This window comes from Carcharhinus amblyrhynchos, chromosome 8 (assembly GCF_965287045.1).
Source record: "Carcharhinus amblyrhynchos chromosome 8, sCarAmb.v2.hapA, whole genome shotgun sequence".
In the NCBI taxonomy this organism is placed as follows: domain Eukaryota; kingdom Metazoa; phylum Chordata; class Chondrichthyes; order Carcharhiniformes; family Carcharhinidae; genus Carcharhinus; species Carcharhinus amblyrhynchos.
Window position 1 is genome coordinate 48619827 of NC_137331.1, and position 26747 is coordinate 48646573.

General features: G+C 43.1%; 1 protein-coding gene across 5 annotated transcripts in view; it reads left to right on the plus strand.

The window, feature by feature from the left end:
• The window catches only part of pag1 (phosphoprotein membrane anchor with glycosphingolipid microdomains 1), a 165865-nt gene that overhangs the window by 64637 nt on the left and 74481 nt on the right, over nucleotides 1-26747 (plus strand). For 3 of the 5 annotated variants that reach the window (XM_080194042.1, XM_080194040.1, XM_080194043.1), the window contains one exon: nucleotides 924-1046. The exons of the other annotated variants lie outside the window; for them this stretch is intronic. The gene's annotated coding sequence lies outside the window, so the exon portion shown is untranslated. The remainder of the gene's footprint in view (nucleotides 1-923; nucleotides 1047-26747) is intronic. 5 annotated transcript variants of the gene reach the window in all.

A 26747-nucleotide genomic window follows, 5' to 3' on the forward strand; every position in this document is an offset into this window, starting at 1 on the left:
TGTAGTAGGGTGATTACATTTTTTCCTACCCACTTCCTATGTACTTTTGTGCCAAGAATTGCTGGAAGTGTGAATTATGGTGGGGTGATATTAACAGTGCATGTGGAACCGTGTATATCTGGCCCAATGGCTTATCCAATGATATTTAAGGATAGAAAATGAAAAAGCAAGTAGAGAAGATAATTGGGTGAATATGTGTCAAGTTAGATAAAGAAAGAAGAATGCAGGGAGAAAGGAACATGGATTGAGAGTGGACAAAAAGAAAATACATAAATAAAAATAACATTTCTATTTAAATAAGCCTCTAGGAACAATTTATTACCCATAGGAATGAAACGCCACAGCTTCGATTGTGCCCTCCTGGCGCTCCCATGGATGAATTTCAAGTCAAGACCTTAAATGATTAATTGGCCCCTTGTGAGAAGGAAAAACAGCTTTGACAAAATTAACATGTATTTATGCCAAAATCTAGCAATTTATTGAGCTTCGTGAGGAAATTCACAGCGAGCTTCCATTTTTCGAGATTAACAGCAGAATGCGCAAATTCCTGGCAATTGCGACTGACAGATCCTCACCACAAATTGCTAGTAAGTTATGAACTTGCCATTATTTTCCCTTCAATTTGTCAACCATTGTCTGTACAATCCAACCATGTGAAAAAATAAAGAACAAGACTGGGAAAAACACTGCAACCTCTTTGGGTGGTTCCTAAAATATTCCCGTCATCCCAAGAAACTGGCACAGTAAGTGTGCAACTATTACCAGCGTGGACAGTTGAATTAATACCATTTTGTGGATGGATTAGGATCATGGACTGGCGAGATCAAGAGTCTACTTACCCTTTTCATTTTTTCTTCGTTCTCCATCAATCTTTTCTTTTGTCATGCTTTTGTTTACTGTTATCATTGTTTTTACTCTTGTAGGATGTGACTGTTAATTTATTTTCCTCTGGTACCCACTCAACCCCAATCAGACTTCAGTGTCAACAGTGTGAGAGCAACCAGGATTCTATTTCTGTGGATTCCCAGTGACCGAAGCCTGATCTGGTACAGTATACATCCTTAATTTATGCAGACCATGCAGTAGTATTCCTGGATTGTGGAGAAATAGATTTTAAAGCAAAAGCATTTTTTGTTGCTTTAGATTTTATTTCAAACTTGCTCATTAGTTGCCAGTAAGCTATATAGACTTGGTACTTGACAGCCTCTTCAAACTATCAATTCTGAAGAAAAATAAAACTGCTGACACATTTCAATTACAATAAAAAAATTAAAATAAAATTTTCAGATGATGCCTATGTTGTGTTAGGTTGGGAGGTGGAGGGAATGCTGGAGGAGAAATTGGACTTTATTTAACTTGATTTTGTAAATGCCATTAAATTTGTCCGGTTTATATTCCAATGCTGCACAGCAAGTCTTCACTTACAAGTTTTGGTTGCATTCCTGAAAACCATGACTTTAACTGAAATGACTTTAAGTGAATCAAGGGTTCCCACAAGAATCGATGTTGAAGCTGAAGTTAAATTCATTTGGGCGTTTCCCACATGGAGGAAACAATGTACAAGTTGAAACACTGTACCATACTCGTGCTAGCCACATGTGGGCAGTGTTGCTTGGAAAGTCAGTTCAGTAAGTTGCTAGGAGGTTTTTGTGCTTTGTCAGCCTTGACTTACTGTAAGAAATCTCAACATCAGGTTCAAGTCCAACAAGTTGATTTGGTAGCACAAGCTTTCGGAGTGTTGTTCCTTCAGGTGAGTGAGGAGTTGTGTTCACAAACAGGGCGTATGTAGACACAAACTCAGTTTACAAGGTAATGGTTGGAATGTGAGTCTTTACAGGTAATCAAGTCTCAAAGGTACAGACAATATGAGTGGAGACAGGGTTAAGCACAGATTAAAGAGGTGTGTATTGTCTCCAGCCAGGACATTTAGTGAGATTTTGCAAGTCGTGGGGGTTACAGATAGTGTGACATGAACTCAAGATCCCAGCTGAGGCCATCCTCGTGTACGGAATTTGGCTATCAGTTCCTGCTCAACGATTCTGTGTTGTTGTGTGTCATGAAGGCGGCCTTGGAGAACGCTTACCCAAAGATCAGAGGTTGAATGCCCATGACTGCTGAGTGTTCCCTGACAGAAAGAGAACACTCCTGCCTAGTGATTGTTGAGCAGTGTCCATTCATCCATTGTCATAGCTTATGCATGGTCTCCCCAGTGTACCATGCCTCAGGACATCCTTTCCTCCAGCATATCAGGTAAACAACATTGGCCAAGTCGCAAGAGTATATACTGTGTACCTGGTGGATGGTATTTTCATGGGAGATGATGGCATCTTTGTCAGTAATCCAGCACGTCTTGTAGAGGTTGCTGGGGCAGAGTTGTGTGGTGTTGTGGTCACTGTTCTCCTGAAGGCTGGGTGGTTTGCTGCGGACAATGGTCTGTTTGAGGTTGTGCGGTTGTTTAAAGGCAAGAAGTGGGGGTGTGGGGATGGCCTTGGCAAGATGTTTGTCTTCATCAATGTCATGTTGAAGGTTCCCGAGAAGTTGTCGTAGCTTCTCTGCTGCAGGGAAGTACTGGACGACGAAGGTTACAATCAAGAGGCAGAAGTGCCGAGATTTTCCTGCCTTTTTTCTGGGTCTTTTTTTTTCAGATTCCAGCATTCACAGTATTTTACATTTATTAAAACTGACTCTGTCTTCATTTTGCGTTAATTGGGAATGTTTTGTTAATGGTCTGTGGAAAGTTCAGAAATTTACTTATGTGGAAAGAAAAGAGTTCACGAAAATGTCAAAGGCACTTCAATCTGATAATGAGCAATCACTAATTACTGCTTGAATCTTTACGAAAAGCTTATAAGTATTATAATTACTGTTTATCCAAAAGACCTTTTGTTTTCCAACTCTTGCATCTGCGGTTGCTTGGAAAATGATTAAGCAAGTACTGTGTTTAGAAATTCATGGAGTGGAGAAGATACAGTTCATAGCCAGTATGCAAACATATTACTTGAGAGAATCCTTTTGCAGTGATGGTTGAAAACCACTATACCGTGCTTCAGTTGACTGTTTGAACTGTTCCAAGGAATCTCGAGGGAAATAGCTTGCTTCCTTCAGTGACAATCATGGTATAGAAAATCTCATTAGTTTCAGTTCATTACATTCTATAATCCTATTTGTTTAATGTTATTATGCAGCTGGATGAGCCAGAGGCATTGGGTGGGACTTTATATCCTCGCTCGTCCTGAAACTGTAAAATCCTGCTGGAAGTCAACGGATCTTTCCATGATCCGCCCCTTGCCTGCTCCGGTTCCTGTGGTGGATGGGATGATAAAATTCCAGCAATTATATTCATTCACACTGCATACAAGTGTTTTGTGGTCAATGTTTACCAAACAGATAGATGATGGTACCGAATAATCATCTGGAAATTGATGTCCAAATAAAACCAACTGATTCATTTGTGTGTTGGGTGAAACCACATGTTGTGGTTGTTCTGCCTAAGAATTGTGTGATGTGTTTGCCTGATTACAGTTCCTAATGTGCAACACATCTGTACATCTGACGCAAAAATGGATCTTTGCAAATTAAAAAAGAGTCCTTTGTGTGGTTTAAGACTAATTAATGACTGGGAGTGGATTTATATGTCTGTGGTATATTCAAACTCATGTATGCCGAGAGAAAAATAAATTAGCAGTTCACAACTGTGCGTCATGTTGGCCCATCTGTTCAGGACAGCGGTCAGTTAACACGTACAGAAGTGAAAGATTTTAAAGGGTGAGATTTTCTGGCCATGCTTGCCCTAAAACCAGAAAATGCCACCCGAGGTCAACGGACCTTTGCATGATCTGACCCCTGCCTGTCCTGATTCCTGTGACAGATGGGACAAGAAACCGCACCCCCCCACCCTTTGTGTTCAATCTCTGACCAATGATTATGGTCACTGCGGTCTTCGTAGAATGGAATCTCATTGCACAGGTTGTTGCTGATGAAGATATATATCCTGTCATGTGTATTGCTCTGTGCAGAATCAAAAACAACATTTTGTATGAAATGAATTAGAAGATAACTCTTGGAATCCTGAAGGAGACTTTTTTGTATATATATTTCTCATTATAAATCCTGAAGAAGAATTAGTACAATGATACCTTGAAACTTAAAGCATATATTTTCAACCAGGATACCTGGACCACAGAGAGATCATGAATTCTGCCATCAAATTTGATATTTTCAGTTTTTGGCTTGAGAGCATTATTTCTGTTGCAAACTCTTACAGTTATAAGATTTTAAGATTTTGGAATTGTATCTTTAAATTTAATGTAAAATGAAGTGGGCCATGTGACGTGTTCTGAAATCTGTTTGATTGTCAAAGGAAGATTTAAATTGTCTTACTGGGGAAAAAGCTGAAAGGTATTTATGTTTGGAAATAGTGTGTTAATGATGGAGGCTAAGAGTCTCAAGTTCCAAAAGGTGTTGAATATTGGCTTGTAAAGAGTTGTAGTTTAAACTGCCTGCTAAGTTTCAAGATGAGAGAGAGTTGGGCTCTCAAAAATGATTAACATTTTCACCTGGATACAAAGCTATTGTCATTCACTTTGCCAAGAGGAAGGATGCAGAGAAAGACATTGTAAAGATAAGGTTATAAACTTTTCTAGAATATCACTAAATATCAGTGTTTTTTTCATCAGCCTGGATCCAGGAGAGAGCGAGAGGGAGAGAGCAGCCCAAAGCCAAAGCAATTTCTTTGGTTTTGGGCTGCCACACAGGAATGCAGATGGGAGCTCCTACTTGGGTGGAAAAGATCAAATTCTGAGGGGGGAGTTAAAATGAGACTGGAAGAGTTGCTCACATTTGGCTACAGTGAGAGTCTCTGGGAAAAGAGAACCTGACCATGAAACAGATTGCAAGTTACAGACAGAACAGAAAAGAAAAGGAATAAACACTCAGGTGCTAAGAATCACTTTGGATTGATTCTGGGAAAATTCAATGTTAAATAGATCTGTGAAGTGTGCATTTTTGGTTGAGCTAAAAATAAGGAGTGGTTATTGTGTTATAATGCATAAAAAAATTTTCCTACAAAGAAATAGCTGTAGTCTGCTACAGCTATTAACTGAAAGCTTGCATTTCTTTTTAGAAGTTATCAAGTTTTACAGAGATTGTGTTACAAGTTCACAAAATAAGTCGATGATTCAGACTGTCACTGTTTTCCTTTGGGGAAACTGATGGTCTTTCAGAAATTAACATGTGGTCCCTGGGAGTGTATCAGTATTGTTAATACTGTCAGCTTCCCTCATAAAGATTTTAAAGTCGTTGTGCTAAAGCAATAAAACTCTTCCAGTCATTAGAAAATGCAGCCAAAAGAATGCACAGCTGAAAATTGGAACCGCAGGATTATTAATCATCTGAATTAGAATATTAATCACTACCATTCTGTTGTAAAAGAAACTCTGGTTTATCAATATATTGACAGCTAAAAGGGCCCCACTTGGTGGACGCTGTTTAACTAATTAAAGAGAAGTGACTTGGACAAGAAACCTCTTTAGGTCCTGGAGGATAATACTGAGCATGGTGTCTGAGTACAGTCATTGCACAAGGTATCCTATATAATCAGTAGTCTAAAGTATATTTTAACTGGTGCACTGTATCTCATTTTCATTCATCATTACCAAAATTCCCTCTGTTAAAAATAATGGCTATAATTTTATGGTGGATTACAGTAAGTCACTTAAAATTGTAGTTGCATTCTTGAAAAGTGGTGCCTTAAAGAAAATAATTTGGTGAATCAGAATTTCCCATTACAATCAATGTAAAGGCTTTAGTTGTATTCAGTAAGATCTTTCCCATTCGACAAAAATTAAAACATATTTTGTTCAATACTCTACATTCCTAAATTCCTATATTCTTGCATGAAAACTTTTTTAAAGTATAATCAGTTTCAAAATATAAAATAAATATGTTAACTCTTTTGGCATATCTACCCATCTACAGCCTGTCTCTCTTTTCCCCACTCTCTGACACATGGATCAAAATTTTACCATTTCATTTGAGTACTGGGCAAGTTCCAAATCTGTTTTTTGGGTACGTTTTCAGGACCCCCCCAACCCCCCACTTACACTCTGGCTGCAAAATTTTGAGCATGTCTGTTGCTCGCTGCAGAAGCATGTGGGTGGGGCTTAACATGCCTGTAAGTCTGCAGACAGAGAGTGTGCACATTTGCAGTCCTTTGGCACACATGCGCATTAGTAGTAGCAAGGGGCTGGTAGACAGAGAGCTGTCAGGCCCCTGCTACTGTAGGCGGTCTGAAGATGTAGCCCCTGCCGACCCTCCCCTACCCCACTGTTTGCAGGCTCCGTCCTCCTACTGATCGCTGTAGAGTGGCAGCTGGCTTCCTCTCCCTCCCTCCCCCCACTGATTTGATTGCTACAGAGTGGCAGTGGGCCCCCTGTCCCCCATTGGCTCCATCCCCTGACACTGCTGAGAGGGCATTGGCCAGGTGTCTGTGTGGCACTCCCAGTCTGGCACTGCCAAGGGGGCACCTTCCCCTTGCCCTCGGCCTCCCTGGAGGGCCTCAGTGACCTTCGGTTCCACCAGCGAGGCCATCAACTTCTCCCCATTCGTGGGGAGCATGTCTATTCCTCACCCTCCCTTCCTCCCTCTTTCTGCCTCCCTCTTTCTGCCTCCCTCTTTCTGCCTCCCTCTTTCTGCCTCCCTCTTTCCCTGTCTCCCTCCCTGTCTCCCTCCCTGTCTCTCTGTCTCCCTCCCTCCCTCCCTCCCTCTCTCCCTGTCTCTCTGTCTCCCTCCCTCCCTCCCTCCCTCCCTCCCTCCCTCCCTCCCTCTCTCCCTGTCTCTCCGTCTCTCTCTCTCCGTCTCTCTCCCTCCGTCTCTCCGTCTCTCTCCCTCCGTCTCTCCGTCTCTCTCCCTCCGTCTCTCCGTCTCTCTCCCTCCGTCTCTCCGTCTCTCTCCCTCCGTCTCTCCGTCTCTCTCCCTCCGTCTCTCTCCCTCCGTCTCTCCGTCTCTCTCCCTCCGTCTCTCCGTCTCTCTCCCTCCGTCTCTCCGTCTCTCTCCCTCCGTCTCTCCGTCTCTCTCCCTCTGTCTCTCCGTCTCTCTCCCTCCGTCTCTCCGTCTCTCTCCCTCCGTCTCTCCGTCTCTCTCCCTCCGTCTCTCCGTCTCTCTCCCTCCGTCTCTCCGTCTCTCTCTGTCTCTCTGTCTCTCTGTCTCTCTCTGTCTCTCTCTGTCTCTCTCTGTCTCTCTCTGTCTCTCTCTGTCTCTCTCTGTCTCTCTCTGTCTCTCTCTCTCTGTCTCTGTCTCTCTCTCTCTGTCTCTGTCTCTCTCTCTCTGTCTCTGTCTCTCTCTCTCTGTCTCTGTCTCTCTCTCTCTGTCTCTGTCTCTCTCTCTCTGTCTCTGTCTCTCTCTCTCTGTCTCTGTCTCTCTCTCTCTCTCTCGCAGGCAAATAGCAAGTGAGGAGTTAGGCAGGGAAACAGTGAGTTGGAGGGTTGGCCAAATTAGCAGCGCAAGGGAGTCTAGGGAAGCAGCAGAGGCCAAAATGCTGCTGAAGAGTAGTGCAGTCTGTCCACCCCATTGCAAAATAATCTAAAGTGGAAGTCCTACAGTCAGTGCACACACTGGCCACTACTATACTTGCAACACTGAAGCAAAATGATGCTGAATGAAACGGCTTAAAGACGAGATTTGCTGTATAGTCAAAACTGATCTTTACTTTAGAGATTGATATATTGGTGGTTACCTTTCTAAATTCTATAGATTGTGGAAAGGTTCCTGCAGATTGGAAAATAGCGACTGTAACTCTATTATTAAAAGGAAGGAGAGAAAGAAATGGAGAACTACATGTAAGCCTGTTAGTTTGATGTCAATAGTAGGGAAAATTTTAGACTATTATAAAGGATGTGATACCTAGACACGTGGAAAATAATATTGTGCAGATTTGACATGGATTTATGAAAGGAAAATCATGTTTGACAAACCTGTTGGAGTTCTTTGAGGATTTGACAAAGGGTCATCTGGACTCAACGTCAACTTTTTTCTCTACTTAGATGCTACCAGACCGCCTGAGATTTTCCAAAATTTTCTTTATTTTGGTTTCAGATTACAGTCTGTGCAGTAATTTGCTTTTATTCTTTTGAGGATGTTGCTTGTAGCATAGATAAAGGAGCCTTCTGTGGCTAGGTTGCCCTAATTGTCCCATGTGACCTCCTGCTTCACCTCCAATGGCTTACTCTGGCCTGTGATACTCACCTTCTTTCCAAAGTCCCTTTCTTCCACACTGGAGGATGAGTCAGAGTCTGCAAATGCTAACACTATCACTGCACCAGGCCTCCATTGCTTTGCGGTTCCTACTGACTGATTTTTGTCCTGCCTGCAGTGGCTTCTAATGATCTGGGAAACATCTTTTCAGTAGCAGCAACTCTCCTTGGCTGTCACCTTCTGCAGAACCACCAAGCCTGATAGCTTGGTTTGGTTCAGAAAACACTCTGCAGCTTGCTTCACAGACCTGTCACCGCTGGCTCTAATTTCTTGCCTTACTGCACTTGTTGAGATTCTGACTGTCTGTGCTTCCCATGTTTGCTGGTAAGGTTGCTAATACTTGGTAAAATCTGCTCCATTGGCTCCTTAATTACATTAATTGCTTTCCTATTTCCAGTCAGTCTACTATTGACCTCCATATGGCCACATTTGGAACAATTGTTTGATGGAAGAGATTTGGAAGCCTGCCTGATATGAGTCCATACAATTTTATTGGCTCCCCTACCATCTTCTCATAAGACTGGGAAAATTCTGCCCATAAACTTAGATAGTTCTGATAATTTGATTTGCCATTCTGTTACATGATGGTTATTTTTAAAGGTGTATGCCAATTAATTAACTTTGCAATGACCTAAAGCATTTGTGTTTAGTTTAGTTTACTTATTTATTAGTGCCACAAGTAGGTTTACATTAACACTGCAATGAAGTTATTGTGATAATCCTCTAGTTGCCACACTCAGGCACCTGTTCAGGTACACAGAGAGAGAATTTAGCATGGCCAATGCACCTAACTAGCATGCCTTTCAGACTGTGGGTGGAAACTGAGGCACATGGAGAAAACCCACACAATGAGAGAATGTGCAGACTCCATATTGACAGTAACCCAAATCAGGAATTGAACTTGGGTCACTGGCGCTGTGAGGCAGCAGTACTAACCAGTGCCACTGTGCTGTTGTGGTGTTTTGTGATTGGCCCAAACGGCCTATATTAATTTATCATCCAATAATGATAGGAATATTATTGCTGTTGACCCCAGCTAACTCCTGTTTGAAAAGTAACAAAACAATTTTCCCCACACTAGACCATTTCTGTCTTCACATAGTAACGATGAATCCTGTATTTGCAATTTTCACTGCTTCTTCCCCAAACTTAATGCAAATAACAAATCTTTCAGCCTCCTCTTTATAATCTGGATAAGAATATATTCATTGAAAAGTGCATCATTATTTAGTTGAAGTCAATTCAAGAGATGGCAATTTTATGGTTAGCCTAGCGCGGTATTGCCAATTAGCATAAAGCCACACACACATTCCAGTGATGAAGCTCAAAGGAACAAGTGTTTGTGCCATTATTACCACTAAAAATATATAATTGTATCAAGCATAACATTTTCACTCCTCAAACTAGCAAACAAGAAGCAACATGTTCAGTGTCACATCTTTTTAAATATGACCCAAGAGTACAAGTCGAATCCCTATAGATGAAATATTCATTAAGGTATGCAGTATTTTGCCAAAGCAGCAGCATACAGCTGTTTCTGCCTCTCTGAACAGACATCATGGAGTGTGTTTTGATCCAAAGCTGAGAACTTTGTAGCAAGCAATTTTCACATGAAAATTCTCTTCACATCTGCTTTTGGGAATGTAGTCATTCAATAAGAATAGCTTGTTAGGCCCTGCAGTTCACAAGCTTTTCTATTTAATCCTTCACACAGCTAAATTGAAATTTATGGTTTTGAAGGCCAGGTTATTTCATAATTTGATAAAGATAAAATGTTGCTGAAACATGAGATGTTGTGTCAATTTTAATGTAGATGTTGATTGTGCTGCTCCTAACTTTTTTGTCAATGCGACTTAAGAGGAGGATTGAGGACAATCCTCCTCCTCCTCCTGTCACCCAGTCGCTACATCTTTTATCTGTCTTGTCTAAGACACGCCTCCCTTAAACCTCTTCCCACCTATTACTATTTTTTCCAGGCTTGAATCCCTCAAAAAATACTTATTTCCCTTTGTTTTCCTATCAAAGCCCTCACCTGAGAAGGAGAGCCATATGATTTTGAGAATGCTGCAATCATGACTGTGTTCTAGAAGGAAGACAAATCTGATTGCAGTAACTAAAGAAGAGTCTCACTGCTGTTTGCCACAGGAAGGATCAATGCAAGGATGCTCCTTGATCGCCACCTCCCACTCTAAGTGGAACTCCTCCTTGAGTTGCTGTGTGATTTTCACCCATCAAGAGGGACCATCAAGACATGATCCTCACCATGCAGCAAAGTGCAAGGAGCAGCACCAACTACTGTACATGGGGCTGGATTTTATGGCCTTGCTCAAGCGAGACTGGAAATTCCTGCCTGAGGTAAATGGGCATTTCCGTTGTCCGCCCCTTGCCCACTCTGATTCCATGGCAGGCAGGGCAGTAGAATTCCAATGGTGGTCTTTTTCAACCTTATGAAAGTCTTTAGCTCTGTCAACCGAGAAGGCTTATGGAGTATCCTCCTCAAATTTGACTTTCCTCAGAAATGTCACCATCTTCTGCCTACTCCGCCATTGTTTGCAAGCTGTGATCCTTACCACTGATCCACTACAAACATTATCTCAGTGAAGAATGGGATCCACACAAGGCTGTGTCATTGCACTAATTCTGTTCTCCATCTTCCTCATTGCTGTACCACACCTCACCTCTAACAAATTACTTATAGGCATGTAGCTAATCAAAAGAACAAGCAGGAAACTCTTCAACCTCCAATGCTTTCAATCTGAAAGCAAAACCTCCAACCTCAGTTGTAGAGTTCCAGTTTACAGATGATGCTTGTGTATATCACTCAGTTAGAAACCAAGCTCTAGCTCATTGTCAACTCCTCTGATGCATATAAGAAAAAGATCAGTGACAAGATTTTGGAAAATATGAACCATTTTCCATATGTTGGGAGTTTTCTCTTGACAATAGAGACATAGATGGTGAAATTCATCTCACCTTAATGTGCCCTCAACCTCCAGCTAATTAACAGCTGAAGACTCCCAGGCAGACAGCAGCAATGCTTTAGGATTTCCTCAAAGAATCCTTGAAGAGGTCACTCATTTCTGATCTGGCCTCCCTGACTTGACTCTGACCAAACTGGAGAAGGCTCATTTGAGAAGCCACCAAACGTATCAAGAACTCTATCGGGAACATGTAGAGTTGACATTGAGGTGTCAGAGGGAGTGCACAAACCTCTAAACAACCATTCTACCTCACTATGGAAGCACCACTGTCCTGCAGGTGACATCAACTGCAGATCATGCATCAGACTTGGCGGCCATCTCAAAACCCATCGAATCAGGGTGGAAAGAAGTCATCCTTGTTGCTGAGTCACTGCCAGAAAGAAGGAGAATAGGAATGTCTTCTCCTATCTGCTCCTGGCAACCACCTAATTTAGTTCATCCCTCGAACTAATATCTGAAAACTAGCCCCATCAATGAATCAGAGGTTAGCAGAATGATTGTTCCCTGGCTAAAGATTCCTGATAAACCATTGACTCCAAGCCTATTCAAGTTCACCTTATCCATGAGTACCCCCTGTTACATCCATGATTCCCTTCCCAAATTATCCCTTAATCTGTGCTAATTTGTACTGGCATTGGCTTTGTTCGGATGTTGTCCCTTTATTCTTCATAACTACTGTCACCTCCCCATTTAAAAAGGACTCATCCCCAATTACTTTCTCCAACTATTTATTTCTAAAATCCCTTTCCCCTGAAATTATCTCTAGCTCCAATGATATATCTCCCAGAACATCCTGTTCAAATGTCTCCAGCCTGCATGGCTTCAACACTGAAATAACTCTGACCAGAGTCATGAGTGGCATTGTCTGTGATTCTGGTTCATCCTACTGTTTTGTCCTCTTACCATAAGTGTTCTGTATGGTTGGTCAGGCCACCTTCCTCTAATACCTCTCTTCCATCACTCCGCTCTCTGGGAATACTCCTCCATTTGACTTAGCTAGATAGGGGTACAGATCCTAGAGAGATGTAGTAATAAGAGTTGTCGTGATGGGAGACTTTAATTTCCCAAACATCGACTGGAATATCCCTAAGGTAAGGGGTTTGGATGGGGAGGAGTTTGTTAGGTGTGTTCAGGAGGGCTTCCTGACACAGCACATGGATAAGCCTACGAGAGGAGAGGCTGTACTTGACCTGGTGCTGGCTAATGAACCAGGACAGGTGACGGATCTCTCGGTGGGAGAGCATCTCAGGGATGGAGATCATAATTCTATCTCCTTCACGATAGCATTGGAAAGAGATAGGATCAGGCAGGCTAGGAAGGTGTTTGTCTGGAGTAAGGGGAAATATGATGACATCAGACAATTGGACGAGTAAACTGGAAGGAGGTGTTCTTGGGGAAAAGTACTGAAGGAAGGTGGCGGATTTTCAAGGAACGTTTGACTGGAGCTCTGCACGACAACGTTCCGATGAGACTAGGAGGTTTTGGTAGGTCGTGGGAGCCGTGGTGCACGAGGGTTGTGGTGAACCTGGAAGAAAAGAAAGGCATACAAAAGGTTCAGAGAGCTAAGAGATGTTAAGAATCTAGAGAAGTACAAGGCTTGTAGAAAGGAGCTTAAAAAGGAGAGCCAGAAGGGGACATGAGAAGGCCTTGGCGGGTAAAATTAAGGAGAATCCCAAGGCCTTCTACAAATATGTGAAGAGTAAAAGGATGAGAAGAGAAGGGATAGGACCTATAGAAGGTGAAGGGGGAAAAGTCTGTGTGGAACCAGAAGAAATGGCAGAGGTGCTTAATGAGTACTTTGCCTTGGTATTCACAGTGGAAAGTGATCTGGGAGGTTGTGCTACGGGTTTGCGGCAGACTGAAAAGATTATGTGGATATTAAGAGAGAGGATGTGTTGAAACTTTTAAATTCTATCAAGGTAGATAAGTCGCCGGGACCGGATGGGATGTACCCCAGGTTACTGTGAGAGGTGAGGGAAGTGATTGCAGAGCCTCTGGCGATGATCTTTGCATCATCGATGGAGACAGGAGAGGTTCCAGAGGATTGGAGGATTGCGGATGTGGTTCCCCTTTTTCAAGAAAGGGAACAGGGATAGCCCAGGAAATTACCGACCGGTGAGCCTGACATCAGTGGTTGGTAAGTTGATGGAGAGGGTTCTGAGGGACAAGGTTTATGAGCATTTAGAGAAGTTTAGAATGATCAGGAATAGTCAGCACGGCTTTGTCAAGGGCAGGTCGTGCCTTACGAGCCTAGTTGAGTTCTTTGAAAATGTGACTGAACACATTGACGAAGGAAGAGCGGTGGACGTGGTTTACATGGACTTCAGCAAGGCGTTTGATAAGGTCCCCCATGCAAGACTTCTTGAGAAGGTGAGAGGGCATGGGATCCAAGGGGCTTTGGCCTTGTGGATCCAGAACTGGCTTGCCTGAAGAAGGCAGAGGGTGGTTGTGGGTGGGTCTTTTTATGCATGGAGGTCAGTCACCAGTGGAGTGCCCCAGGGATCTGTTCTAGGACCCTTGCTGTTTGTCATTTTCATAAATGACCTGAATGAGGAAGTGGAGGGATGAGTTAGTAAATTCGCCGATGATATGAAGGTTGGTGGTGTTGTGGATAGTCTGGAGGGATGTCAGAAGTTGCAGCGTGACATAGATAGGATGCAAGACTGGGCGGAGAAGTGGCAGATGGACTTCAACGCGGATAAATGTGTAGTGGTCCATTTTGGCAGGACCAGTGGGATGCAGGAGTACAATATCAAGGATAGGAGTCTTAGCTGGGTTGAAGAGCAGAGAAGGATCTTGGGATCTGGGTCCATAGGACTCTTAAATCGGCCTCGCAGGTGGAGGATGTGGTCAAGAAGGCATATGGTGTATTGGCCTTCATTAATCGAGGGATTGAGTTTAGGAGTCGGGAGGTAATGCTGCAACTTTATAGCACCCTTGTCAGACCCCACTTGGAGTACTGTGCGCAGTTCTGGTCGCCTCACTACAGGAAGGATGTGGAAGCTATTGAGAGGGTGCAGAGGACATTTACAAGGATGTTGCCTGGACTGGGAGGCATGCCTTATGAAAGGTTGAGGGAGCTAGGTCTCTTCTCCCTGGAGAGACGAAGGTTGAGAGGCAACCTGATAGAGGTTTATAAAATGTTGAGAGGAATAGATAGGGTGGATTCTCGGAGGCTATTTCCCAGGGCTGAAATGGTTGCTACGAGAGGAAAGAAAGGGGACCTAGTGGTAGGGGATGGGGATATGGCTAAGGTCTTGAATAACTTTTTTGTTTCTGTCTTCACGGAGGAGGACGTGAATAATTTGCCGGGTGTTAGCGATGGAAAGGTGGTAGGACTGGAGGGTCTTAATGACATTACTGTTACTAGAGAGGTGGTGCGCGACAGACTGGAGGGGCTGATTGTGGACAAGTCCCCAGGACCGGATGGAATGCATCCGAGGGTTCTGAAAGAAATGGCGGAGGTGATAGTGGATGCCTTGGTGGTTATTTTCCAGACGTCGCTGGATTCCGGGGAAGTGCCGGAGGATTGGAAAACGGCTAATGTTACGCCGTTGTTTAAGAAGGGTGCCAGGCAAAAGGCGGGGAATTACAGGCCGGTTAGTTTAACGTCTGTGGTAGGTAAAATATTAGAATCCGTCATTAAGGAGGAAATTGCGAGGCATCTTGAAGGGAATTGCTTGATAGGGCAGACGCAACACGGTTTCATTAAAGGGAAGTCGTGTCTGACAAATTTACTGGAGTTCTATGAGGATGTGTCTAGGGCGGTGGATAGAGGAGAGCCAGTGGATGTGGTCTTTCTGGATTTTCAGAAGGCGTTTGATAAGGTACCTCACAAGAGGTTACTGCAGAAGGTCAGAGGACATGGAGTTGGGGGTAGGGTGTTAGCGTGGATAGAGGATTGGTTGTCAAATAGGAGGCAGAGAGTGGGGGTCAATGGGTGCTATTCGGATTGGCGGTTGGTGACTAGTGGGGTGCCCCAGGGGTCGGTGCTGGGGCCTCAGCTATTTACCATTTATATAGATGATCTGGAGGAGGGAACCGAGTGTAGGGTGTCGAAATTTGCTGATGACACCAAGATTGGGGGAAAGGCAAATTGTGCGGAGGGTGTGGAGAGTCTGCAGAAGGATCTAGATAGGCTGGGCGAATGGGCCAGGAAATGGCAAATGGAATTTAATGTTGGCAAGTGTGAGGTGGTCCACTTTGGTAGGAAGAATGGTAGGAAGGACTATTACTTACGTGGCGAAAAACTGCAGCAGGCGACGGTGCAGAGGGACCTCGGGGTCCTTGTGCATGAGTCGCAAAAACCCAGCCTGCAGGTGCAGCAGGTGGTCAGGAAGGCGAATGGGATGCTGGCCTTCATAGCGAGGGGGATTGAATATAAAAGTAGGGAGGTGTTGCTGCAGCTGTATAGGGCATTGGTGAGGCCGCAGCTGGAGTACTGTGTGCAGTTTTGGGCGCCGCACCTGCGCAAGGATATTTTGGCCTTGGAGGGAGTGCAGAGGAGGTTTACTAGGCTGATACCGGAGTTGAGGGGGTTGAGCTATGAGGAGAGGCTGAATAAACTAGGCTTGTACTCGTTAGAGTTTAGAAGAATGAGGGGAGATCTCATTGAGACGTATAAGATGATGAATGGGATGGATAGGATAGAGGTGGAAAGACTCTTCCCGCTCAAAAAAGACAGTAGGACTAGGGGGCACAGCCTCAAGATAGAGGGGGGGCGGTTCAGAACGGAGTTGAGGAGGAACTTCTTCACTCAAAGGGTGGTGAATCTCTGGAATTCTCTGCCCGTTGAAGTGGTGGAGGCTGCCTCGCTAAATATTTTTAAGAAGCGGGTTGATGGGTTTTTGATAAGAGAGGGGATTAAGGGTTATGGGGAGAGGGCGGGAAAGTGGAACTGAGCCACGACAGATCAGCCATGATCTTATTGAATGGCGGGGCAGGCTCGAAGGGCCAGATGGCCTACTCCTGCTCCTATTTCTTATGTTCTTATGTTCTTATGTTCTTAAGAGGTTTAAGGTGCTGGGAAGCAAATACAGAGGCGATGTTAGGGGAAAGTTTTTCACTGAGGGTGGTGTGAGTGGTATCAGCTGCCGTTGGTGGTGGTAGAGGCGAACTCACTGGGGTCTTTTAAAAGACTTCTGGATGAGTAAATGGGATCTAATGGCATTGGAAGTTACAGATAGTTCTATGGCTTGGTAGGTATGGATGTGATTGGCGCAACTTGAGGGCCGAAGGGCCTGTTTGTGCTGTAATGTTCTATGTTCTATTAGTGGGGCCAACTCCAACAATGGTTTCTTTTCCCTTATCTCCAGAATCTCTAGGATTCTAACGCCATTCTTCCTTATCCACATGTTATCTTTTACATTATCCACAGTCATGTTAATTTTTCATGCATGCTCATGATTTCTACTTCTCCAATTCTTTGCAATTCCTGAACAATCTCTATGTGACAATAATGTTTGTCTCATATTATCATAGACCAGTTACATCTTCCTCCTGATCAACATTAAGACCAAAATCAATATCTTTGACCCCATCTGCACACTCTTCTCCTTTGCTACTGACTCTATCACCCACCCCAGCCAATGCTCAGACTCAGCAAGATGCATTGTAATTTTGGCACTTTAATCCTGCGCTGAAATTTAAAGCCCATATCTGATCTATCATCAAGACTTTGGGTTCTGTGATACCTTTATCCTTTTGCTGCAAGGTACCAAATATTAACCTTATTAAGGAAGCTTTTTTCCAATTTACAGCAATCAACTTGGCAATACATATGTCCCCATGTTTGACTACTCTTAGCATGTTTTTGTTGGTCATGCATCCTTCACTCTTTATAAACTCCAACTCTGTACCAAACTCCAGTAGTTCATTGTCCCCGTTCTCATTGGTTTGTTCCAGCAAGCCATTCCACGGCATGTTCAATTCATTGATACTGTCTACAATTCTGTCCAAGTTTGTGTTCACCCTATCTCTGTAATTCCTCTAAATGTTCCAATCATCTGACAGCTGCTTTCTGTGCACCCTTTTCCCTCTGACCCACCTTTAGATGCTTCAGTAATCCACATTGGAAACTGACCCCTTCTCAGACTCTGCACTTCTCTCTCCACATTTAAAAGCCTTCTCAATACAATCTAGCCTTCAGCCACCCTTTATAATTTCTTACTTTCTGACATGGGATTTGTTTTCATTATATTCATTCCATAGAGCAAAATCTTCAGTCCGCTTTCACCGTCTGGTGGTAGGAATGCAAAGTTCGGAAGTCGTAATTCTCGTTGGCAAGAATATGACTTCAGATCTTTCTCCCCCTTGCTGATGACATTATCACGTTCACACCCATAGTGGGCGTGCATTAACGTGTATTTCAATACTACTGACACGCCCCCACCTCAACCACCACCATATATTGACATGTTGGTGTCGTTCACAACAGGTGCACACAGATGTCATGGAGTCTCCTCGGGGTTGTAAAAGTAATTATAGCCCCTGAGGGAGAGGGACATGACACTGCCCCTTGACACAGGTTATCACTGTGTCACCCTAGCAGTGCCAACCTGTGCCAAGGGCTGGGACCCAGCAGGAGCCTCATGCGGGGTGAGATTGATGCTGGTGTGCTTGTGCGCTGGGCCGATAAGCAGGAGATACGGGATGCCAGCAATGGGTGGGGGCTTTGGAGGTTGGAGTGAATGCTCGCTCTGATTGGGGGTGGGGAGTTGCATCGCTGAGGGCTCAGTGCTGAAGTGGGGGAAGGTTTATTGGAGTTCTGACTGGGAACCCTTTAAAGATGGCACTCCAATCTCTGAGCAGCCAAGTTTTGCCGGTGTGTTTAAGCCCCATTCCCCTCTATGACTGCCAAAACAAATCAAGTGGGCGAGATTGAGGCCACATGCAGTAGAATCTGGAGAGAGTTTCTCTGGGGAGAGACACACTGGCGTACTTGCCAGAAATAACACACTGCCATTTCTCGGTAAGATTTCACCCATACTTGGGAAACCCTCCGTGGGATGCTTGTTGCAATTAAAGTTATTATATAAATGGTTTTGTTGCCATAGTCTCTGTACTTTTCTGCACAAAAGTTCTTGCTGTGAAACCGTTTGACTATGGTCACAAGAGAAAAATTTTTGAACTGAGCTACTTGAATCCATCTTTGCTCTGCCATTTTTCTCCTAAGGAGTTCACTTGGGGATTAATAGTTCCAAATGTATAACCATGGGCAATTTTCTTCTCTCTGATTCCAACTTGCCCATCAGTCCAAGATGTAGGGCCAGTACAGTGTCCTCACCACCATCCAACTGAATTTTCATAACTTGGGTATTGAACTTTCCCGCTCTGCCTAGATCAATAACATCCCCAGTGCTGTTCACAATTGTTAGGGAATATTTTTTTCAATGACAGCCAATATTTATTTCACAAATTTGTAGCTCACGCCTTATTACATGTTCTTCCGCTTGAATTGACTTTTTTCTTCATTTAGAATGAACTGTTAAATCATGAAATCCTTGGAATTGTAATACAGGAGGAGGCAATTAGGCAGAATGCCAACTAATCGAGTGGGCAATCCACTGTAAATTCATTTCTGTGCTTGCTCTTGCATATGTTTATGCTCTTAAGAACATAAGAACATAAGAAATAGGAGCAGGAGTAGGCCATCTAGCCCTTCGAGCCTGCCCCGCCATTCAATAAGATCATGGCTGATCTGTCGCTGCTCAGTTCCACTTTCCCGCCCTCTCCCCATAACCCTTAATCCCCTCTCTTATCAAAAACCCATCAACCCGCATCTTAAAAATATTTAGTGAGGCAGCCTCCACCACTTCAACGGGCAGAGAATTCCAGAGATTCACCACCCTTTGAGTGAAGAAGTTCCTCCTCAACTCCGTTCTAAACCACCCCCCTTTTATCTTGAGGTTGTGCCCCCTAGTCCTACTGTCTTTTTTGAGCGGGAAGAGTCTCTCCACCTCTATCCTATCCATCCCGTTCATCATCTTATACATCTCAATGAGATCTCCCCTCATTCTTCTAAACTCTAACGAGTACAAGCCCAGTTTATTCAGCCTCTCCTCATAGCTCAACCCCCTCAACTCTGGTATCAGCCTAGTAAACCTCCTCTGCACTCCGCCAAGGCCAAAATATCTTTGCGCAGGTGTGGCGCCCAAAACTGCACACAGTACTCCAGCTGCGGCCTCACCAATGCCCTATACAGCTGCAGCAAGACCTCCCTACTTTTATATTCAATCCCCCTCGCTATGAAGGCCAGCATCCCATTCGCCTTCCTGACCACCTGCAAGCTGGGTTTTTGCGACTCATGCACAAGGACCCCGAGGTCCCTCTGCACCGTCGCCTGCTGCAGTTTTTTGCCCCGTAAGTAATAGTCCTTCCTGCCATTCTTCCTACCTCACACTTGCCAACATTAAATTCCATTTGCCATTTCCTGGCCCATTCGCCCAGCCTATCTAGATCCTTCTGCAGACTCTCCACACCGTCCGCACAATTTGCCGTTCCCCCAATCTTGGTGTCATCAGCAAATTTCGACACCCTACACTCGGTTCCCTCCTCCAGATCATCTATATAAATGGTAAAAAGCTGAGGCCCCAGCACCGACCCCCGGGGCACTCCACTAGTCACCATCCGCCAATCCGAATAGCACCCGTTGACCCCCACTCTCTGCCTCCTATTTGACAGCCAATCCTCTATCCACGCTAACACCCTACCCCCAACTCCATGTCCCTCGACCTTCTGCAATAACCTCTTGTGAGGTACTTTGTCAAATGCCTTCTGAAAATCTAGAAAGACCACATCCACCGGCTGTCCTCTATCCACCGCCCTAGACACATCCTCATAGAACTCCAGTAAATTTGACACGACTTCCCTTTAATGAAACCGTGCTGCGTCTGCTCTATTAAGCAATTCCCTTCAAGATGCCTCGCAATTTCCTCCTCAATGACAGATTCTAACATTTTACCTACCACAGATGTTAAACTAACCGGCCTATAATTCCCCGCCTTTTGCCTGGCACCCTTCTTAAACAACAGCGTAACATTAGCCGTTTTCCAATCATCCGGCACGTCCCCGGAATCCAGCAACGTCTGGAAAATAACCACCAAGGCATCCACTATCACCTCCGCCATTTCTTTCAGAACCCTCGGATGCATTCCATCCGGTCCTGGGGACTTGTCCACAATCAGCCCCTCCAGTCTGTCGAGCACTGCCTCTCTAGTAACAGTAATGTCATTGAGACCCTCCAGTCCTACCACCTTTCCATCGCTAACACCCGGCAAATTATTCACGTCCTCCTCCGTGAAGACAGAAACAAAAAAGTTATTCAATACCTTAGCCATATCCTCATCCCCTACCACTAGGTCCCCTTTCTCATCCTCTAAAGGACCAACATTCACCCTAGCCAGCCTCTTCCTTTTTATATATTTATAAAAACTCTTGCTATCCTTTTTTATATTAAGCACTAGCCCAGCTTCATAGTTTCTTCTACCCTTCTTTATCAACTTCTTTGTCAATCTTTGTTGACATTTAAACCTCTCCCAATCCTCTTCTCGCCCACTACTCTTAGCTACTCTAAATTCCTCCGCTTTTAATTTAACACTTTCCTTCGCCTCCTTCGTTATCCATGGCTTATTACCTCTCCTCCTACTATACTTTTTGACCATCGGAATAAATTTCTGCTGAGCACCAAGAAAGATCTCCTTAAAGATCCTCCACTGCTCCTCAGCAGACCCTCCCTCCAACGTGCTCCCCCAGTCCACATTCGCCAATTCTTCTCTCATCCTACCGTACTCCCCTCTATTCAAACAAAGGACGCGTGTCCGGGAACCCACTTTCTCCTCCTCCATCTGCACCAGAAACTCCACCATACAATGATCACTCTCCCCAAGAGGATCCTTCACCACAAGAGTCTTCCTTTTCAAATACTTACTAAACCTCTTTCTATTGTTTTTGGCTTGCATTTTTTAGTAGTAATAACAGCTAAACTGACAGTGTTCACTATCATAACTCAACTGATGGCAACTTCTGGAATTTGCAGCTTTGGAGAATAGTGTGAAAATCCTCTGATTCTATGCCTCTCCAGGGTGTGCAATGTTGATATGCAGACCATCACAGTTGGCAATTATGGAAATCAATTTGAATTCACAAAACTTTCACTCTGACACTGTTAACCTTGTTGTAAAGACGTTTGGAAAAAATTGCACCCTAGTTGAATGAGGCATGATTTTGTTTTTACAGGCATACTAACTTCTGCACCCTGCTGATTTCTTCATTGATCCCCCGAAATAATTTTGTAATTATGGTACATCAAATGCCTCCATTATGACAACATTTCACATTTTAAAGAAATCTTATTTAAAGTTCTATTTATCTTTAATTTAGCTTCTTAATAAAATTATCATTTATTTTGCTGTCTGAAAATTTAAATTAGAAGTGAAGGAATTGAAGTTTGTCTGTGAGAATGCTTCACTGTAATTGGTTGCTTACCTGCTTGCTGACATCACAACTGAGTGCCAAAACATTTCCCCTTGACTTGGTGCAAGATTCAAAATACTGCTAGGAAAGTTGAGAAACACACAAATCATTACATTTTTGTGGGCAGCTTTCTTCAAGGTCATTGGTGAACACCACCTGATTTGTCACTGGCCGTGGGAGTTGGAACGTTTTTTTCTAGCTTGAAAATCAGTTGTAATTAAATATTCTATTAGATATTAAACACCTTTTATTTCTATATATGAGAAGACTTTAACATCAGTACAACTTTCCAAATAAAAATACCTGCCCAAGTTCATAACAGAAACTGTCAACTAAAACCCGTTGTACTGCAACTTCATCCACCTGCCAGTAACGGAAACGCTCCAGGACCAGGGTTCTGAATTTCATTGTACTTAGTTTCAACCACTCAATACCTTTTGCTTACCAAATTGTCCTCAAGTTTGCTATTAATTGTAAATTTAAAACCAAATTACTATACAAAACAAGGACATGTGGTTATGACTTTAAATTATTGACTGAATATATATAAATTGTTTGTGATATATATATAATATATATAAATGATTTGGAGGAAAATATAACTAGTTTGATTAGTAAGTTTGCAGATGACACAAAGGTTGGTGGCTTTGTGGATAGTGATGAGGACCATCAGAGGATACAGCAGGATATAAATTGGCTGGAGACTTGGGCGGAGAGATGGCAATAATGGAAACGCTTCAGGACCTTGGTTCTGAATTGTGGCCTTAAGAGGTTTGATAGGCAAAGGGGTCTGGGTGCACGGGTACACAGGTCACAAAGTGGCAATGCAGGTGGAGAAAGTAGTCAAGAAAGCATATGGCATGCTTGCCTTCATTGGCCAGGGCATTGAGTTTAAAAATTGGCAAGTTGTGTTGCAGCTTTATAGAACCTTAGTTAGGCCACACTTGGAATATAGTGTTCAATTCTGATCACCACACTACCAGAAGGATGTGGAGGCTTTGGAGAGGTTACAGAAAAGATTTGCCAGGTATGGAGGGCATTAGCTATGAGGAAAGGTTGGAGAAACTTGGTTTGTTCTCACTGGAATGACAGAGGTTGAGGAGCGACCTGATAGAAGTCATGAGAGGTATGGAAAAAGTGGATAGTTGGAAGCTTTTTCCCAGGATCAAAGAGTCAATTACTAGGGGGCACAGGTTTAAGGTGCAAGGAGCAAGGTTTAAAGGAGATGCATGTGGCAGATTTTTACAGAGTGTGGTGGGTTCCTGGAACTCATTGCTGGGGGAGGTAACAGAAACAGACACGGTAGTGGCTTTTGAGAGGCATCTTGACAAATGCATGAATAGGATGAAAATAGAGGAATATAGTCCCTGGAAGGTTAAGGGGCTTCAGTTAAGTCAGGAAACATGGTCGGTGCAGGCTTGGAGGGCCAAAGGGCCTGTTCCTGTACGGTAATTTTCTTTGTTCTTTGAATTACTTTTAATTTTAAAGCTTGCTATTTAGCCTGCACTTTTTTTAATAGAATCCCAACGGTGCAGAAAGAGGCCATTTGGCCCATTCTGCATTGACATCTTAACTATGCCTACCCTGTGCCCTATCTTCATAACCCCACGCATTTTACCCAACTAATCCCCTAATCTACATACTAAGAGTCAATTTCACATGGTCATGCCACCTAACCTGCACATCTTTGGATTGTGGGAGGAAACCCACAGGGAGAAGGTGCAAATTCCGTTGTGTGGACTTTCTTTTCAAAAATATACTAATTCATATTCTGCATTGAATTGTGCACTATCTATTTGCTCATCTTACTAATACGAACAAGCATCTGTGTTCAGCTTCACATTCTGCCACATCTCTAATGTGATACCACATATTCTGCTTTCGCGTCATACGGTGTTACAGTGGTTAGCACTGCTACCACACAGCGCAGGGACCAGGGTTTGATTCCTGACAGGTTACTGACTGTGTGGAGCCTGCATGTTCTCTCCGTGTATGCGTGGGTTTCTTCCGGATATTCCGGTTTCCTCCCACAGTTCGAAAGACGTGCTGGTTAGGTGTATTGGCCTTGCTAAATTCTTCCTCAGTGTACCCGAACAGGCACCAGAGTGTGGCAACTAGGGGATTTTCATAGTAACTTCATTGCAGTGATAATGTAAACCTACTTGTGATACTAATAAATAAACTTTAAACTTATATATCTGTCATGATTAATTCTTTTAACTTTATAAATTAGGTTAGGATTAGGTTGATTGGCCTAATGCTAATTTGCAATTTAATGTCAGGAGATCAGGAAGGTAAATATGTGGGGATACAGGAATAGGGCCTGGGTGGGATTGTGATCGGTACAGACTCAATGGGCCAAATGGCAGCCTCCTGCACGGTAGGGACTCTGATTCTATAAATATAAGTTCCCATTCCAAAATCTATGTCTAGACAATCTTAAAAACATCAACTTGCCCCCTATGCTTTACTTTATGTGCCCTAACCATCACTAAATTGAACCATAGAATCCCTACGGGGGAAAAGGAGGCCATTTGGCTCATCAAGCCATCGGATGTAATGGAAATATTGCCTAAATTTGTATGGATTGAATTTTCCATTTAGCTGGCATTCTGTACAAATCATGTCTCTGCTGGTAATTCAATTAGATTATGGTTGATTTTCACCTCAACTCTGCTTATCTCTTTGCTCCATGTTCCTTGAAACCCATGAGTTTATCTTGATCTTGAACCTTTCAATTAAGTTTGCATCCAGTCTTTTCCATTAGCTTTTTATAAAGTACTTTCCCCATCTACAAAACTCCTGAAGTTCTTTGCAGCCCATGATTTATTGTTGAAGTTTAGTCACTGATTTTAGGAGAAAGCAAGTTTATGCAAAGGGAGGAAATCTCAAGTAACTTGTATATAATACTCGTTTCCAAGATATATGTAGAGTTAGACGGCCGGTCTTTGAACCCAACGTTTCATTTTCAATCTAGCCTGGAAAGATAGGATAAATTGCCTCTCTTTGTAGACTCTTGGGTTCTAAACATTTTTTTATTTGTTCATGGGATATGGGTATCACTGGCTGGGCCAGCATTTAGTGTCTATCCCTAATGACAGTTGAGAGTCAATTACATTGCCATGGGTCTGGAGTCACATGTAGGCCAGACCAGGTAAGGATGGCAGATTTCCTTCCCTGAAGGACATTATTGAACCAGATGGGTTTTTATGACAATTAACAAGGGTTTTGTGGTCGTCATTAGACTTTTAATTCCAGATTTTTTAATTGAATTATGTTACACTTCATGTGTTAATAAATTAGGACTTTTATTAACCTGGCAGCAAACTAATGTGTGATGTTGTAACATGGAGTCAACAATGTGAAAAGGTCGTTTGGTACATCAAATCTCCCCTTCAGTGCTATGTTGAAAATATTGATGAAAGCAAAAACTACCACTTCCTCAGCAAATACTTCATGTTGAAGCTGATTTGTACCAATTCAGTACATCTTCAGCTGTACAAAGCCCATCTCTCTCTCTCTCTCTCTCTCTCTCACTCTCTCTCTCTCTCTCTCTCTCTCTCTAACTTCAGCAATCTACTTTGCAACCATACAATTGCACAATATTCTGGTACTGGCTTTAGATAGCTCAGCTCTGTTGATAACATAAGAGATTTAAGCATTCATCAATGCTAATTGTCATTCCTCCCCCAGTAGAAAATTCAGCAGTACTAAATGCTCCTAAGTCTTTCTTTCTGTGTGCAAGGAGTGCTGTCAAACTATGCCACCCCCAACTTCATCTATAGCTCTGTGTTGGCTCTGTAGAACCTTGAACGGGTACTCTGCCTAGCAAATGTATTTTAATGGCTGCCTTTGTGACATCTCGAGCAATTTTGGTGCAGTTCCAAATCATCAATGGTTCACATGACAAAACTGCCTGTGAATTTGTGTTAATTGGGCAGTGTCCTTCAGAGAGACCTATAATGATGTTAGAAACTGAATGCAACTTCAATCAATGGTGTTTCTCAGAGGCTGGAATTCTATTGCATTGAATTAGGCGATAGGTCTGGAATCGGTCAATAATAGCCTGAAGGGAATAAAAGCATTGGAATAAAATTCCAATTCCACCTACTTTTTTTTTAAATGCCTTGATGGGGCAATTATACAACAATATACTTGTTTTTTTAATGTGTTTCAAAAGTACTGAATTGGAAGCGTTACCATAATAAATCTGTTCAAGCTCTAGCTGTAAACTGAGTGACAACTGCAGTGTAACTAGCTTGTGCTGAGACATTACCAAATTCTTATTAAAGTTTTTAAGATTCTCATTTGAAAAATTCCTTTCAAATACTGAGCTGTGAACTCACTTTATTTTTTATTAATTATAATTTATTTTTCATTAGTCTCTTGGCATTACTTCACATTTAGGCCATCTGCTAATTTACCATGTCCCTCACCCAACACCGACAATTATTGGCTGTAGTTCCTTCTAGAATCCAATAGCTCATTTTCAGAGAAAATTTGTTTAAACGTCTGAGACTTCAGGGCACTCTTTTTTTTTCTCGTGGAGCAGTAAATGCTGATGAGATTTTATTTAACCTTTTGGATTTGATTGAAGTGCATCCTCCAAACTTGATTTTTTTTTTCTGAAATAGTGTACTAGTGTTTCCATTCTGTCTTTTTTTCCTCAGCTGAGGCTTCAGGGATCTTGACTGAGTCTGTTCCATTTTCTACACTGTTGCCCCCACCCCTTCCCCTCTCTAAGAGGGCTGTGTATAGGGCCCCCAGTCCTCGCTTTATAGTCCAACAACTCCCGCTTTCAGCAGATCATTTAGTATTCTTGCTGCCACCTTCGATATGATGTCATACCACTTTCTTACCTGTCCTTTTAACATTTCCTCCACAACATCCAGTCCACTTTTTCCAATCTTCCATGGAAGTTCAGGGAATGCAACAACCGAAGGAAACTCAGTGGAAGTTCTTTCAATTAGATGTTTTATAACCTTCCTGAACATACATCTGCTCCTCTTTCATATGTTTGTAAGCCTGCACCACCAATCAGAA